The sequence below is a fragment of the Chondrus crispus genome, genomic scaffold, assembly GCF_000350225.1.
Source record: "Chondrus crispus Stackhouse genomic scaffold, scaffold_166, whole genome shotgun sequence".
In the NCBI taxonomy this organism is placed as follows: Eukaryota; Rhodophyta; class Florideophyceae; order Gigartinales; family Gigartinaceae; genus Chondrus; species Chondrus crispus.
This window is the reverse complement of record NW_005179033.1, coordinates 125,787-143,669: the sequence shown is the minus strand read 5'-3', so window position 1 is coordinate 143,669 and position 17,883 is coordinate 125,787.

Genomic DNA, 17,883 nt, shown 5'->3' with positions numbered 1-17,883 from the left:
AGTTGTAGTTCTTCTGTACGGGCGTGCGGTCACCCGGATTCGTTGATCGTGTGTTAATTTAATACCACTAAAATACAAATTAGTTTCACGACTAGATTCCTATATTAGAGGTAGCAAAAAATAAGAACTTCCTGTTTTATTTATTCAGTCAGAGTTATCCTTACAAGGATCATGGCTATACCTCTTTATTGATAAAATGTACAGCTTTAATATCAAAGAAGAGGTAAGGAGACCACTCTCGTAGCGATTCCAAAACGTTGATGCATTCCATGAAAAGTTGAAGTTTTTTTTTCTGGAAGGAGAACAACTATTCAGCGTTAAGTCGAGACCGTCGCAAAAAATTTATAGAAAAGGAGGAACAATAAATGGTTAACCGGCAGGACTGGGCGAATGAAGGGAATTGCGCTTGTTACTGCTCTGGCTTTTGTTTTCAGGCTTGCTTATGTCGACAGCTGGTGTACCTCGACTCTCTCTTTGTTTATACTATTCCCGTCCTCCTTTATTCTCTCTCCATGTTATGTTTTGCACTATCCCAAAATCCATGTAAGAGAGGATGCACTCTCCTTTGACATCTGAAATTATTAAATGCTACCGTTTCGTGCATTTTAATAATTTCGTTGAGATGCATTTATTTACTACAGTATAACGTCACCGTCAAATTCTATTTTCCCACAGCTGCACCCCAACCGAGCACAACCGAGCACTGCAGATCGGACATCCAAGCAAATTAAAAAAAAAAGATGAAAAGCCGCCCGTTTTGTGTGCTCGGGCTGCTACACTCCTATAGGTAGAAAGCTGTGAACAATCGATTGAGATGTTTTCTTTAATTTCAACCGCATCGTTCCGAGATTTGGCGCACTGTCTGGCGCCGTTACGCAGCTGCGGTGCCCCTTGGCCCGTGTCAGATATGTTTTTCCAAAATATTTTGCATGTCCAAAACTTTTTGTCACTGTCCGAAAACATGGGCACCCCCCCTTTATATTTGGTCCTCACCAGTTTTCTCGCTCGTTGCTGGTTTCACGTGTGACATTGGACGGCTTGTCGTGATCCATAGCAATTATTTTGACATCTGTATTTCGTACCGTACGTGCCTCAAAGCGTGAGGCAACGTCCACATAGCGAATGTCAGGAACAATCGGGAAGGCTTTCTGGCAGGTCTTCACGACAACTATTTACGGATGACCTTTTCTTACGTGTCCTGCTGTCTGACTCGCATCTGGTTAATGTATAGAACAGGCACATCTACAGTTTGGGTACCAGATATCGTCTGCTGTCCACACACTAAACGGAGCCATTCGTGAATGGGCATCCTGTATGACTTGCGCGGAAGATGTGACCTAGAGCACCTTTTTAATCCATGCCTCCTCCCTCCATCGCTGTCTTTTCCCGATGCCTCGAGTCCATTTCTCGAGCAAATTATGCGAAAGCATAACTTCGCTCTTCGTCGATTACTCAGCTTACTCATGCACTCTCTGCACATCCTCTGATATCCATCAACATGTTGGCTGTAGAGTCCCCACTGTATCTGTTGGGCCGAAGCAGAATGTGTTTTTCTTTTGCCCAAGACTTGCGCGCCGTTTGTCGGTATACCGAAAGCCGTCCGGACGGATTATACAGTGCCGCAGGTTTCTACAATATGCTTTCTGGTGGCACTGTTGTCAACATCCGGCTATTGAAGACACTTTTTCATTTGCTGGCAGGGGGCATTGCGATGCTTGTACCGTAGTGATCAGATCTGCTCGGTTTGAGGGGTCGCCTGCCAGAGCTGTCTCGAATGTGTCAGGCAAGAAATGCGGTAAACGTGTTCAGTTGTGCAATCAGATGAAAATGGCATGACGTGCATGATCGGTACAAAAACCAAGCTCGAGATGGCCCTGATTCATTCAAGAGAATGAACGACTATTCCACACAATTTATCGAAAAAAGTACAGATGCAATTCAAAGTGACTTATTATCCAGGTTACAGTATTGTTCGGCAGCGGGTACAAGGTATTAAATCACTGTGTATTGCACAATAGATGACAGTCATCATCAAAGCGTTGCGGCCTGCGCTTGCCTCGGATGTGGGGATATTGAGATGCTCGCCGCAAAGTAACTTTACGGCGCGTTGCTCTGAATATTGCATCCCCATGCCAATCAATTAAAATCTGCACTACTTGAGTTGCGAAATACTACAGCGCCCACTTCCTTGTACATTTGAGCCCGATGAGGCGAAGCATGAGTGCTTTGCACGTATATGTGTCTCTTTTGTGACAGTTCTCGAACTCACTGCTGCGCAGCACTTTAGTATGCACTATCGACGGAGCTATCGACGGAGCTCCCTGCACTGTATTCACAATCTGCTTGTGTTATAATACCAGCCGTGAGGCAAAAAATTTCAAAGCAATGATGTAGAAACAAGAATAGTCTTTCTGATGGCTTTACAATAGTAAGGGTTTAACCATGAACGGTCAGCTTTATCTGGGCAAAAGATAGCTGACATCAACGAAGAGCTCGGGCAGTCGGACGTGACAGCGAATGACAGAAAGGTGTAGGGCATTTAGCAACGGGGCAGAGATGTCATCGCTGACGTGAGATACGTTGTTTCGCGACTGGGTATACTTATAAATCTGATTGGCTAAATGCTTTGGCTACATATGTTCTCAAGCAGTGTCCTGAACAGCTTTTGCAATACGACCGCATCGCAGGAAGGGGCCAGTGTCGAAACCAAGCACACTAATGAATAGCCTTCGCGGGCGATCATGTGCGGCATTCAAGTGGCGAATGGAGGTGATTACGCCCGCTTTCAACAGATCGATGGCGTTCTTTATCTGTTCTAGTGTATATTCGCAGTGGAAGAGTAGCTTGAAACACTGCTATCATCCTGTTCGGATCTCGTCTTGCGGCACAGTGCACGAGCACCAGCTGCACCGTGTAGGGCAAATAGACAAGGTCCCCCAGTCCCCCAACAATGACTAAATTAGGATTATGGGCGCACAAGGATTCGTACGCCTGCCTTATTGGGAACCTGAGGCAGTGACAACCGTCGTTGCCTTCCCCAGTGTCTGCCACTGACAGCCATAAATTTCCTGTGTCTGCAGTGAAGTGTAGATGCTTAGATCTATATTCCCACTGCAGACTCAGCATTTTGAACATAGATGTCATCATCTTGGGCCGTTTGATAAGTGACTTTTCTCCGAAAGGCAATTCTATGGAGAGCATGCCCCCACGGTTGTGAAGAAGGAGAACTCTGGAGACAATGAACGTGTGGTTGTGAGACAGAGTTTGCTTTTCGTGAGTGCGATGTGGTGCGTAACTTGTCTACTTCGCCACATTCTTGAAATGGATGACTTGCGAGCAAACTGAAGGGAACCGTTTCTTCGGGCCGCACAGCTTTGCCACATACACGAATAAGCGAAACTCATTAGTACTTAAACGCACTATGTGTCCTACGCACTCCCATCGCAGTAATTTAGCACAACCAACTTTCTCAATCATACTTGCAACCTACCATCCACTCCCACAAACCGAAACGATGAAGCTGTCTCTGTTCTTCGCTCTGTTGAGCGTCACCCTCGTCTCCGTTCTAGCATCGGGCGACATGGAGGCGGTCTCCAAGCAAGCGATTCCCTGCCCGTGCCAGTGCCGCGCCGGGCGCCGGGGGGAGAGGAATGTGAGCCGCAACTGTTTCCGCTTCGCTCTTCGCAACTGTGAGATAAGTGGATGCACTGTTGCCATGGGCAGGTTCGCCGGCCGCCTTGGTATTCAGTGCTGCGACCCCGAACCAGCCGTTTCACCGTCTGCATCGCCGAGCATGTCTGCCAGTGCCTCTCCAACCATCTCTGCCAGCGCCTCTCCCACCATCTCTGCCAGCGCTTCTTCTACCCCGAAGCCCGGGAATGCCTGCCCTTGCGTCTGCACTCGTCGGTTCCGTGCCAGGAGGCAGTGTCGCCAGTTCGGCTATTGCCGCGTCCTACGCTGCTCGAATGGCTTCCCTCGTGGCTTCCGAAGGTTCGAATGCTGCTACTAGATGTATCTTTGGCACGCCCGCCTGGAATCGGATTATGGACACGGGGGGCTGAAAATGTCAGTGTGCTGCGATCGTTAAGATGAAAGCTCCAAGGTTCTAGGACAGTAAAAGTGCGGTACGAACATCTGTGTTTTGTGTGCTCCAGTAGTGCAACGTTCTTTTGCTCTAATCGCCTCCTGCCTTGATTCTGGGTAGTGTCTCATGTGCAATTTGACAGCCACGCAACACAGCTGGGGGGTAGTGGCCCGAACGGATGCGTTCACCAAGTGCACAAACTAGATACATTGTGTGATGCCTTGCCATGCTTTCGAGTTTGAACTCGACATCAACCCGTCGGCAGCAACTGTTCACCTGTCTCTCGTTTTCTGAATCGCTGCACGAACAAGCCCACTGCCGTGAAAGTTCACAACCGTGTCCGACAGCGAGACATGTCTCGCTCTGTGCATCTCATGGCGTGGTATTCTGATACAGGGAAGAGCCATGGCCGGATAAGAAGCCCTGCGTCCCTTACTAGCGTCCAAGGCATCGCAACCATACTGTGACTGGGTTGTTCGCTGGCGGTGATACCTCGCCTGGTAGCTCCTCGCCGTCATCGTCCCCTTCCCCGGGAAAACACACCTGCATCTTGACTTTATCTCGCACAGTAGAAGATCACATCCAGCTTAGGCATCCATGTCATAAAATATTGTGTTACATCCGTCGTCCCTGAAACCGCACGCGTACACGCGGCTCACAGAATAATAGAATCCGCTAGACTACCGTCAGTGGCTCTCTACGTCTCAATAGACACACATTTATACACACGAAGACAAGGCATTGTCTTCAACAGAAGACAACATAAACGAACAGAAATGCCTGGCTCGAAAAGGAATGTGTGCAATTTAGTTGCATTATCAAGCGCATCTTTGTCACTCCCAAACAACCTCGGGTTCAAAGAACAAGGGAAGCTAGGGTTAGAACATCTATTTAAGAGCTGATAGTTTGCTAGTATAGTAGCACGAATGGTAACCAAGAAAAGCAACAACCAACCTATCCTCCAAACCTTTATCGTCCAACCTCACAACACCACGTAAGGGTCAAATCTGCTCGCCCCCCTTCCCCTCTTTCACTTTTTTTCCACTCGCATAAACGTGCAGTAGCCTAATGTTAATCACGCAGTCTCGGTCGCCTGCATTGCTGTTGTAGCATCAATATTGAGAGAAGAGAATGATCTCTTCAGTGTGTGTAACAATGAATCGTTAAGATTCTGCAGAGGGTTAGTGCGCGTACGGGCGGTTTTGAGGGCGTTACGACGCCGGGGGTTGAGGGCAGGCTCCTGCCGGGCGAGGGTCTTCTCGCGTAAGTTGGTTGAGTTTATTCTGTGAGTCGTTCGTGTCTGTGTGTTCTCTCCTCTTCGGTGCTGGAGGAGGTTGTGATACTAAAAAGCTGAAGTGAAAAGCAGAGACAGTTTCTCTGTTCGGGATCTGGCGGAGGCACTGTACTGTTGCTCGGGATCCTGGGAGACGCGATCAGGATCCGACTGACTCTCCGAGGGGTGTTACTGTATTCTTCTTGTCGCCGACTGATGTCAGTAAACACCTGTCATGTTGACATGATCGGCGGCGTCCGAGATTCCTGTTTCATCAATTGCACCCAAAACCACACCTGCTGCCGTTGCCGATACAGGTCAGCCTGAGCTCTGCCACGACAGTCTCTTCCACGCCGACCGCGACCAATCCGCTTGCCCACAGCATCGCGTCTGATTCTGGAGGCCCACTGGGTCTCCAAGCCGAGGCCGCGTACGCCCGGCATGACATTCAGCACACCCTTCTCCGCGACCTGTACCCTGGTGGCCGCGTCTTTCAGTCTGAAAGCATACTATGCCCACCATGCGGCACTTTACCCTCTCCCTTGCGTCAAAGTCAGCTGCCGACTGAAAAGATGCACACTGCGTATAGCCTAGCACTTAATGCGTGCGCAAGCGCGTCATCATTTCTCAAAAGGTCTACTGAATTACAGAAATCCATTCCGCGGTATGCGAAGAGATTCATTCTCATTCTCATTTCGCGATGTTTGTTAAAGAATTGCTCTACGTCTGTGTCTAGAAAAAGTTGGTTGCAGATGGCCTCTTGGCGGATAAGGAGGTTTTTGGCCTTCTAACTATCCGCGAAGTGCTGCTTGAATATGTTGAAGAGATGAAACGGAATGGTGGCAGCTCCTATGTCAAGTGCGTTCGTAATATGTCAGGCGATGCTTTCGAGTATTGCGAGACGGGTGCGTGGGCAGTCTCTGCAGCATTGTGTTTCCGCTTTGGCTGCGCGGGGTAATTTCAGCGGTCTCGGTGAGCTCGTCCTCTGTGTCGTGTAACCTGATTATATAGATCAGGGTACAGTGGTACCGTGCCATACGGAGTCGTTGGCTCCAGAGGTCGGACGTGACAGTCAAAGGCGGAAACGCAGACTGCAGAACATGGCTCTGACATGAGAAGTGCAGCACAGATGGCAGAGCTGATGTTATTTCTAGCCATTGATTGACGTCGCGACATGATTAACATAATATTATTACCTTGATTGGGTATTCACTATATGCCTCACTTGCTCTCAGTCGGCAAAGTTCTACAGTACTTAACTTTCACTTGCTCTCAGTCGGTAAAGTTTTACGTAATTTTTTCCGGGGCAGTACCGTGATCCCGTGTACTTCTTGAGAGGGTTGGCCCCCTCTCGTCAGATGGTTATTGAAATAGTGTCCGTTGTAGTGTATGCCTTTACGGGCAACGCATCGTGAGACGATGCCGTAATCGCCTCCGAAGTCCCGTCTCGTGCCCAGCGCAAGGGACCCAACTACAACATATGTGGTATGGCACATAGAAGGGATGCCTCGGTCTCTGTATGATGGGTGAATAAGAACGATTGCATGTACAAACAGAAGCATGGTTGCCTTTCCGGACATCTGAACCGGTTTCAGCCGTCGATTTCGTATGTCTGCAGCGGGAAAATAAATGTCATCACGTTGCGCCTTTCCGCATGTCACTTTCCCTCAATCACTCTCTAAAGCCGATGAACGTGCCGATTGCGAGACGGAAAAGTTCCGGCCGTAGGTAGACTGTAGTGACTTGTCTTCTCTGCCGCCGTCTCGAGATGCGCGACATGCGAAACAAGCGAAAGGACCTCTTTCTCGGGCTGGACAGCTTAAGAACGTGTTAGGATTGGAGGGGACTCACCAGTACTTAAACGAACCCGTAAATCCGGCCAGGCAAGAAAACCCCGCCCCGCCACCGTGTTCATCAGCCGTTCCGAAGACCAACCCTGAACAATTCCTCGCACTACTCCACTGAACAGAATGATTAAGACTTCTCTTGTCATCGCCCTGTTGGCGGTTGCCCTCATCTTCGTCCCAGCTGATGCACAAAACCGCAGAGATGAACCTGGGTTTAGGATGGTGTGCCCGTGCCTGTGCCGTGGCGGCTCCAAGAGGCCCGATGTGCGCAGAAACTGCCGCCGCTTTCCCCTTCGCCATTGCGTTCTCAGAGACTGCACAGTGAGCAAAGGCAGGTTGACAGGGACCAGCGGGTCAGAGTGCTGCGACCCAGACACAGACATGGTTGTACCACCTGGGCCGTCGCCAAGGCCGACTCCAGCTGCCGTTGAAACCCCGGTGCCATCTATGCCAACCTGCCCGTGTAAATGCCTGGTGCCGTTCCGGGCCCGGAGGGATTGCAGAATGCTTCCGGGTTGTACCGTCAGCCAGTGCACTGATAGGGAGTTCCGCTTCCCCAAGTGCATCGTACCAAAATGGGAAGTTGGTGGTCGATAGCTTGGGGAGTTGTCCCTGGGGGTGGCGCACGGTTTGGCTCATGTCGAGAGATAAGTTCGACTCCGAGGTTAGACGAAGAAACCCTAGAGTGAAAATAAAAATACGCTGAGATCACGAACTCTTGTGTACGAACCCGTAAATTCGAATATGAAATGAGCCAGCAGTTCTTCAGTTCGAAATTTCCCATACTGTTAAATCTGTGATGCCATGAACACCGATGGCCCTCTCACCCCTGGGGGGACGGCGGCCGGCGGTGACTTTATGTGCTGAGTTGTAGTGCCTTATGTGGCTGTGCCTTATCTACTGTGCTGACCTGTCTGGATGGAACCACAAAATCCGGCAGGCATCAAAGCGGAGGCTCTACTGCTGGCATCCATCTTCCAAACTCTCCGATAACGACGAATTGACATATCTGTGCCATGCGCTGGACGGGGTGGAGGGGATAGACACGAACGCGGTGCCGGCGATGGATGTCTTCGAGCGGGCGGTTGAGGAGAATAAATACGTCGAAGCGAATGTCAACCTCGGGATCCTGATAGAAACGGGCCAGAGGGAGTGAACGCGGACGACGTACGGGCCTTGAAACCGCGTGAACTCTTGGTCGGAAAAGACAATACTGGCAAAGTATTTTCAACCATACTCCCATGAGGGGGAATGGAACAGACGGTTCGGGAGCAATGCGGTGCGCGCTGTGGAGCTGTGCAAGTGTTTGCACCTGCGAGGCAGGTGCAGGTGTTTAACGAGGTCAAGGTACTGTAGCATGTTGACAGGAGACAGCGGGACGGTACTGGCGGGGGAATTATTTCTCGAGACACGCGGGGATCAGGAGACAGGAAGATCCCAAAGCGAAAGGCGCGGAGGTCGAGGGGCCGATTAAAAAAATGCCCCGCCCTGGCGACAGGGCGGGGGACATCACCATGCCCATCGACTTGTCGAGAGAGAGGAGCGACGAGGAGCTTGACTTACGTTTACCTTGACCGTCCCTGAGGTGCCACCACACCCTGCGCGCCGCACCAGAACCATCAGCCAGCGGCCGATCGTGGAGATTGGTCACGTCGCTGCAATGTTCAATTCCTGTGGCAAGCTAATAAAACCAGAGGAGCCAGCTGGGCTCGAAGCATTACGGCGCAATCGCATGAACTGCGCTCAAGACGAGAAGCAAGTTGCGAAGACTGGAACAGGAGATACGAAGGGAGAAGGGCAAAAGGTAAAATGGAGAAAGAAATGAGTGGCGAAGGGGACTTGCAGGCCGAGGAAGTTGATGACTCCCATTCCCCGCTTTTACCTCGACACAGCTCCCGTACTGCCAGCAGGTAATCGTTCTTGTGCACGGTTTTGAGTGTGTTGTTATCTTGCTGAATGGGCCCAGAAATGGCGTTGAGTCCAAGTTCTTTTTTCCTTTATTGCCCCGGAACCTTCTGTTCGGCATGCTTGATACAGTATGTGCCTCTCTCTTCGCCGGCCAGGTCCGATACTTTGTCTGTCGCTAGACCCCGGGGAGTTTATTGTTTCGGCAACGTGCTGAGGATAGGCTAGCATATAACAATAATGGATATCTCGCAGATGAAATTGTTAAAGTGCTCCTATTGTACGCCACCTACAGAAGTTTTGAGTAGCAATGTTCAGTAAGCCCCGTCTTCACGCAATAATGTTAACATTAGAGGAAGTTCCGCCACAGGGAGTGGATCTGTATGATGACGCACTTGTTCGGCGCGCAATGTAGCAAATTGCTCAAAATTTGGTATCGAAGTCGATTGGCCACACGTGGCGCCTCTTTTTAACCTCAGCTAAGAGAGCTGATCTTAGCTCTCAGGCGGAACTCTGCAGAAGGGTACTCTCAAGAGTACCCTTCTGCAGAGGTTCGCCTTCCGCGTGTTGTACTGTTCAGTTAGGATCTCTAGCAGATACGCAAATCACAGTTTCAAGATTTTGCATTGATGAGTCACTTGTTGACTTGCAACCACAATTATGAACGTCAAAAATGAGGCGATGTTGAGTCTCTCTAAACCATGTCTATTTTCAGCATGAGGCACGCCATATTCTCATCTGGTTATACTGAACGGATGTTCAAAATATTTCATAAATTTCTTCGTTTAAGTAAACGCGCGTACAAAGGGAGGATAACGTCTGCATTTAAATCGAAAGGGCACGTATCTCTTTTCCTGCTGACGAACCAGAGAAGGAAATTCCATGGGTATATACAAGGCTGCGATTACTATTAAAAGAGAGATTCGCTTGGTGCGACATATAAAAAACTTTGTTCAGCTATCGGCGTATTAGTGTGTGGTTCTCTTCAGACAATGCCTCAGGCAATTGAATTGGTTGACATGTCTCACAACTGTTGTCAAGGAGTGTAATTCACGTCTGCACCAGCTCTATGCTGCTTGATTTAAAGAAGTGATAGAAAGGATATTTAATGCGTAATCAGGTCTCTTCGAGGACGATTTTTTTTTTCCTATTGGCTTTGGGTCAAAAACGATTATCATTGCAAGGAATGCGTTTGTCCTCGTATCCAGAGTTGAGTTCTTTTTCCTTCGCTAAATTTATCGCAGGGTTTGTTTGCCAGTTATGACGATTTTCTACAATGGCAACTAAGGTGATTGTGACAGAGTGTCATCATTGCCGCCGCCTTGGCTGTACAGGTAGCATAAAACATCCTCCGTTGGTTTCTGTTGTGGATCGCCCTCTATTTTTAAAGGCGAATCCTGAGCGCACACGGTCCTTGAGGGAAAAGGGCCCTCCTCATAGCACTTGCGAAGAGCTGTGTTCATCCTTCTTAGGGTTTACCTTGCCAAAAAGCAAGAGCTTAGAAGAAGTTATTCTTTTCTCCAACGATTTCGTGACGCCCCATTGGTCGATTAGTTGGTTGAATTCAGGGCACCCACGTGACGCGCCTCAACTATTAAAACAAACAATTAAAACCTGCACAGCCCATGCAGTGCGTGTCCTGTACCCTTGGCACCACCACCGCGCCAGCAACGCCATGCCGTGGCCGTGGCTCCTGGGTGGAGCGCGTCCGATCTTTCTCCCGTCCGATCTTCCTCACGCCCGCCTCCGCCTGCCCCCCGAGTACACGACATCCCTACGCCCCTTCCCTCCCCACCCCCATGCGGTCGCCGCCAGCTCGTTCGACGCCGTGCCGCAGCTGCCAATGCGCAGCGCGCATCACTCGCCCAGCCGCGCGTCGTGCTCGAGCGGAACCTCCTCCTTCGCGGTCGCGAGGTCCGCGAACCCCCGCCCGCGCCGCAAAGTCTGGAACGTTCTCGCCTTGCCCTCCCGCCAGCACTCGCGAGCCCGCCTCCCCGCCTCCTGCGGCTCCGCGGGAGTCGCATCCGCGGCTGTGTGCCGACCGGCGCCGGCGTCGCCGAACGCTGCCCGGCGTCGCGGAGCGCCCCACTGCCCGGCCTCCCCCCGGGACGCGGGCTCCGCGCACGGCCGCGCGCCGCGAGCGTGGACTCGCGACATAAACGCGCCCTCTCTCCCTCGCGAGGCGCGGACGCCTGCGCGGACGTGGCCCGTCGACGTTACAGCGGCGCAAAATGGCGCAGAAGGGCGCGCCTTCGCCACCAGTTGGGACGCCCGATCGCGGTTTTGGGACGGCGAGTGGCGACGCGACGAGGCACGCACGTCTTTACAGGGAGCGGGGGGAGCGGGTTGCCCCGCTTGAGCAGCCGTCATAGATGCGGAGAAATTCACCCTTTTCTCGACGTCTTCTGCGCCACTTGCAACACACGTCGCCTATCTCGCAGGTTGTTCGCAGTACGTCTGAGGCGCAGCGACGATTACAATTACAGTCCTTCCGTAATCCATAATGAGTGCTCGAGCTCGTCACCCAGTCCACCGTGTCCTCTCGCGCTCATGGAGAGTAATCTGATTTGTAGTTACAGTCCAGGAGCGGTGCAGGAGCCGTACCGTATAAAGGCCGTCAAGATCTATGCATGATCCATACATATGTGGACAAATGTAAAGGCTATCGTCCACCCTTTAGGAAATGCATTTCCTGTGCAGAACGTAAACGTTGTACGAACTTTTGATAGACCGGAGGGGACTTGTTGTCTCCAGCGAGCCAGCAAATCTGATCAATATATATAAACACGACAGATATTCCTTTTCGCAGAGAAAACAATCAGCCGTCTCAATCGTGCTCATCCTACAATATAGAGAGCCACATTTTAAGGACAGCTGGTGTGAGATGACCATGCCATTTCGTTTGTCTCTTCCCTGAAGGGACGGCTGTTGAAGATGCGTACAAGAAAATGGCCTTCGAAACCATTCCCAGATCACATACAGAAAAGCAAATCAGATCTGCCCTGTTGTCCAAGTTGTACATGGTCTGTCACTGGCATGTCTGGAACGCAGGAAATGTTGAAAGGCAACGGCTTCTTTTGGACACGCTTCCAATGTGGTTCTGCCACCGCTTCTTTAAAAAACTCAATCGGAACATGATTTCACTCGGGGCGGAGATTGATCGCTGCGAGGAAGGAATTATATGTCAGCATGAGACAATATTCTAGGTGGATTGCCTTTTTGTCCATTCTAAAACTCTTCGACCACCTACATTGTTTCATGTGTCCTGGAGAAAAAGGAAAGTTGCGCATCCACACCAGAACGAGTCCATTCCCCCTCGCAAATGGACGATCAGGGCTCACTTGGTATTTGGCACAACGTCATCAGTGAAGACTCACTCGCCCTTCGATGTGTTCAGAATCAGAGATGGTGGCCAGAGTGAGGAGCACGCCGAGTCGCTCTCATACATCCAAAACAGCGCCTGCAGCTCCGAAGGCACTAGAAGCCCGTCCTGACACTCGCCGAACACTTCACCCACCCTCCGATCTCCCTTCTCAATTCACTATAAAGTCGTTCTTCGCAACCCAGTCTTGGAACTTCTTCCCACCACACCCACCACCGAGCAACCAGTCAAACCTCCAACCCACACTACCATCCATACCCAAATCAGAATGAAGCTTTTCACCCTCTTCGCGCTCGTTGCCCTGCTCTTCGCCGCTGCCCAGGCCTCAACCTACAAGTGCCCGTGCAGGTGCACGTCGAGCTCCATTGCTGCGTGGCAATGCAAGAAGTCCATCTACAGTGGCTGCAAGCTAATTCCCTGCAAGACGCACCATCGCAACGGCCTCAAGTGCTGCGAACCGCCGGCGGCCCCGAGCTCCACCCCCTCCGCGGCGCCGTCCACGACGTCATCCGCCACGCCTACCCCGACCGTGTCCATGTCCTCGACGCCGTCGGCCACGCCTAGCCCGTCCATGTCCTCGACGCCGTCGGCCACGCCTAGCCCGTCCATGTCCTCGACGCCGTCGGCCACGCCTAGCCCGTCCAATTCGTCGGCGCCGTCCGTCACACCCTCGCCGTCCTCCAAGCCTTCCTGCCCGTGCGTCTGCCGCAGGGGTATCTACGGGAAGAAGGCCGCCGCGAAGGAATGCCATGGTCGCCACGGGCACTGCAAGGTGACCACGTGCGGCTATTCTCGCTTCTCTTGCTGCAAGTACTAGAAGTGGTTTGGGAATAATGTTTGGGACTTGGAAAAGACTTTAGTCGTAGATTGAGCCCCGAGACAACTCTGTAGGTACGAGATTCACTCGATTGCTGGTGTAAACACTGAGAGCAGATTTGCTCATTTGCCCTCTGATACATATCTTGTTACTGCTGGTTCTTGTCGCCAGGTACACTTTTTCTCTGGAAATACCATTGTGTGAGTATGGACTGCTAACGAGATGGGGGATGAAGAATGATGACATGAAACTACTTCGCTGAATATTCGTTATCGGGGGCGTTTTTCAAGAAGGCAGTGGCCGAGTAAAGAGGCAGTGAATGTAACGAAAACTGCAGACGGCGTTTGCCCTTCCCAAACATGTCGCATAAACAGAGATGTCGATGGATGGAAGAAGAGCACTAGATCTAAAGTGTTTGATGTTCCAGGAATTTAGAGTAAGCTTCTTCTCCACTATCGCCAAGTTCGTGCGGGTTGTGGGGAGATATGTGGCAGAATCGCGTCCCCTTTACGAGAGATTAACACTGGGCAGGAGGAGAAATGACTTGCCTAGGGCACGGGAAAGAGCTGTATCCACGGTGCAGCTAGTGCCTAGGTGACAAATGACCTCATATGAGGGCACTTTTCAACCTATTTTTTCTCGACTTGTGCTAGCTCAACATGATGGAAAAGATACTCTCGCCACCGCAGTTGACTTCTGCGTTGCGAAAGGGTGGAGTTTGGTGAGATCTGCACGTCTTTTCCAGCCATTTTTAAAGTGCCCAAAAAGGGAGCCTTATTGACCAACCTCAAAACGTTTTATGTTGATAACTTCGAAACCAAAACGACTGTTTAAAAAGACAACTGATCATTGAAACTTCATTAGATTCTTAGTCTCTCTGTACATTGACAACCGCCATCCTAATGTTTTGCAATATGTTATTGCCGAGGGCGTATACGTTAAAGAAATGGTGTCCAAGCTGACTTTTTAAAGCTTCGATTTAATTTATATATTTTGCAAAAAAAGTTGGCCTCGAGGTCAAATTGACGGTCGTCTAGATACCCTCACGATTAAAGGGCTGAAAAGGTAAGGGTGACCCCACCGCCAACAAAATTTCTGTCCTAAAGTTCCAACCACTAAAGTTTGGACCGATAGACTAAAGTTCGGACCGATGGAAGAAATTTTGAACCCCACCGCGCCACCATTTGTCCTAAAGTTTAGAATTTGGGAAGGATTCTTTTCCAAACCAAAATTATTTGGTCGAGATTTTTGTCCAAAGCGCCGTTTGGGCGAGCTTCGTTCTATAGTAACGGGACAGAAAACATCTGAATTTCATGTGCTTACAGCTCTACCAAAGCTCTTCCAAATGGCTTTGGGGCTGTTTTGACTGAAGTCCCATCAATAGTGTGGGACGCAAAAAGGAGTGTTGTGCAGCCTTCGCTCGTGGACATTTCCCATCTTCTCCCTCCTTCTCGTCTTCTGAGAAGTGCAGGCAATGGCTGAGGTGATTACTACGACTGATGACTCGGCAGTAAGAGTGACGAAAAAGGGTAAGGGACTGGGGTGGTCAGACGAGGAGAATCTTGCCCTGTGCGTTGCTGAGAGCGCAGTGTCTGAGAACGCCGCAAGAGGATCATCCATGACTGCAGCAGCGTATGGACGCCGCAATCATGCAGAATTTGTGCGCGCCAAGCCAACGCACGCATGTACAGCTGAGAGAACAAGTTGCCCTATGGACACCCGGCGCTGGACTGGCCGCTCCGCGCAAACTGCTCAAAAGCAATGGGGGAGAGTTAAAGCTGCTTGCGTCCTGTTTGCTATGATAATGAAAAGACTTGAGAATATGGATCTCACTGGCGGTCCCACGAAAGAGGACCTACTGCGAATCGCAACTTGTATGTACAACGACAAAGTCAAGCGTCGCAGTACCACTGCTATGGCCACCTCACAGATTTACGCAATAATAGAAACGCCGAACTACAGAATCGGGGATTCATTCCCTTACAAGAATTGCTACGACCATCTCAGAGCAGTAGACAGCTTGATTCTTGATGCAAGGGGCCTTTATGAGGAGCACGGGACTACCGATGAGGAGGAATGTGGATTAGGCCCTCAGCCTCACAACGAGGCTGACGGAATCGCAGAGGTCGGTGGAAGAGCTCCTTCCAGTGCTGCTGACACTCCGTGTGCAACCCCGAGTTCGTCAAAGAATACGCGAGTTCAAAGGGCCAGGCCAGAGGGAACCAGATCCGCCAAGAAAGCCCGGCGCGATGCTCTATCAGGAAAGAAGAAAGCGGTTGAGGTCGAGGATTGTGCAGTAAGTAGTCTACAGGCCGTTGCCGCGTCGAGTGCGAGATTCTCGGACGTCTACGCTGATGTGCAGGAGCGAAAGACATCCCTGGCAAGCCGCGAGCTTGCTTTAAAGGAAAAGCAGCTTGAGTTTGACAAGATGAAATCTTTACTGTCTGTTCAAGGAAGTTTCCCTGCTGCTCAACAAGCAGAATTGTTCGAGCGCCTCTTCGCAAGCCTTGGTCCATCTGCGCCAAAAGAGTTGAATGACACGGAAGAATTTATTGATGTTACGTTAGCCCCTACCGCTCCAGCTAGCAAGAAGCTCGTTGGACTGTTTGATGATGAAATTTCTGAGGACGACGTTGTCGAGCATGATTGAGTACAGCATGGAGACAGCACGATCCTGTCACGATTTGAGGGACGCACGGCAGCCGCGACTCACGTCTCACCCACGTCTCCATCTCACGCGCTCCCAGGCTGTGACAGGAGTTTGTCTCCGAGGGAGAAAGACTTGTCCCGTCGCGAGTGTCAAATGCGAAGGGCGGTGCATGCCGCCCATCGCCGCATCTCGCCACCACTCCCACTCGAACTCGGTCGGGGTGGTGCTCCATCGCCTTGCGTCTGTACGCCCGCTTGATATCTTCCCGGCTCTTTGCAGGGGGTGAATGAATGGATGTAAGTCGGGAGAAGTTCGTCGATGGGGTCTGGTAACACCGTAGACCGGACTTTACTTGAGTCGATCAAGGTAGAACTTATGTAGACTAAGAGTACGATGGTAAACCTACCGAAAGCCAAAGTACAAATCAGTGTGCAGGACGACAACATGGTAGGCGCAGATCCTGAAACACAAACACACAGTACGAAAGAAGGACAACATCAAAATACTAGATATTAAGTCACTTAGTGTCATGCAGGGAATGATAACCACTGAGCAAAAGGGGAGGTGCCGTTGGCCAACGACGTGAGAGAGGAATGACTGGGAGTCATATGAAGGAATCAGCAGAGAAGGAAGCATCGCAAAGTGGGAATGAGCAGACGAGTTCAATGAAAGAGTTGAAGGAATCACCACAGTCCCCCTGAACTCTTATGTGAGTGATTGAATGAGAAGGATTGCCAGATTAACTTGAAAGTATGAGCGCAGGTTTACCCTGAACCTGAAGGTTTTTGATGCGTGTTGATGACGTCTTACAGTGCGGGGTGGACCTTGAAACCTGATGAAAATGGGTTTTCGGCGTCATGTGAATACGTCGGGTGTGAGACGTGTCGGCTTGTGAGAGGTAGCTTCTAACGACGTCGGGTGGTTGACGTGTGAGCTTGTGAGAGGTAGCTTCTAACGACGTCGGGTGGTTGACGTGTGAGCTTGTGATAGGGTAGTGTGGGGGGGAGGTGTACGGTGGGATTCGAACTCGCGTGCGCAGCAGTAGCAATGAGGCCCATAACCTGTCATGCAGGGAATGATAACCACTGAGCAAAAGGGGAGGTGCCGTTGGCCAACGACGTGAGAGAGGAATGACTGGGAGTCATATGAAGGAATCACCACACTTAGCGGACACATCACTCCGCTCAATAGCACCAATTCAGGGGCTACCACGATATGGCACATCAGTATGGTCTTACGAAGCACAATTCAGCCCCTCATGTACGATAGCGCAACGTATAGCAGCGAGCGCGCGCCCATTACACATCAACACCCCCTTTTGCGCCTCGAGCTGTCACTTCTACTACTCCGAGTTGCTCTCTATGCTTCTGGAATGTGATACAGAGAAGCGGCTTCGTAAGGATATCCGCCGTCATGTCAGCGGTGTTGCAGTAAAACAGGTGAATGATACCGTCATGGACGTTCTCTCTGACAAAGTTCTTCCGGATTGAGATGTGCTTCGCGTGACGTATACCCTCAGTCGCCCAGTGCCGCTTTCATTATTGCCACCCTCAAACAATTGTACTTCCATTCTGAGTACAGTCCATCTCTCGAAGCAAGCTGCGCAACCAAAGCACCATCTTGGTTCCTTCACTCAAAGACAGGAACTCGGCCTCGGTCGTGGAGAGGGCCACGGAAGTTTGCCTGAGCGCCTTCCAAGCAACTGTACTCTGACCAAATTGAAACAAGACACCTGTTGTTGAGCGTCTATCAATGCGGTCCCCAGCCCAGTCCGCGTCACAAAATGCAACCAGTTTCTCTTGGTTTCCTGAATGTAAGCGTAGTGCATGACGCTTCGTCCCTTGAAGATATCGAAGAATACGCTTGAGACAAGTCCAGTGTATTTCCGTCGGAGCAGACGAGTACCGACAAAGGATTGATACGGC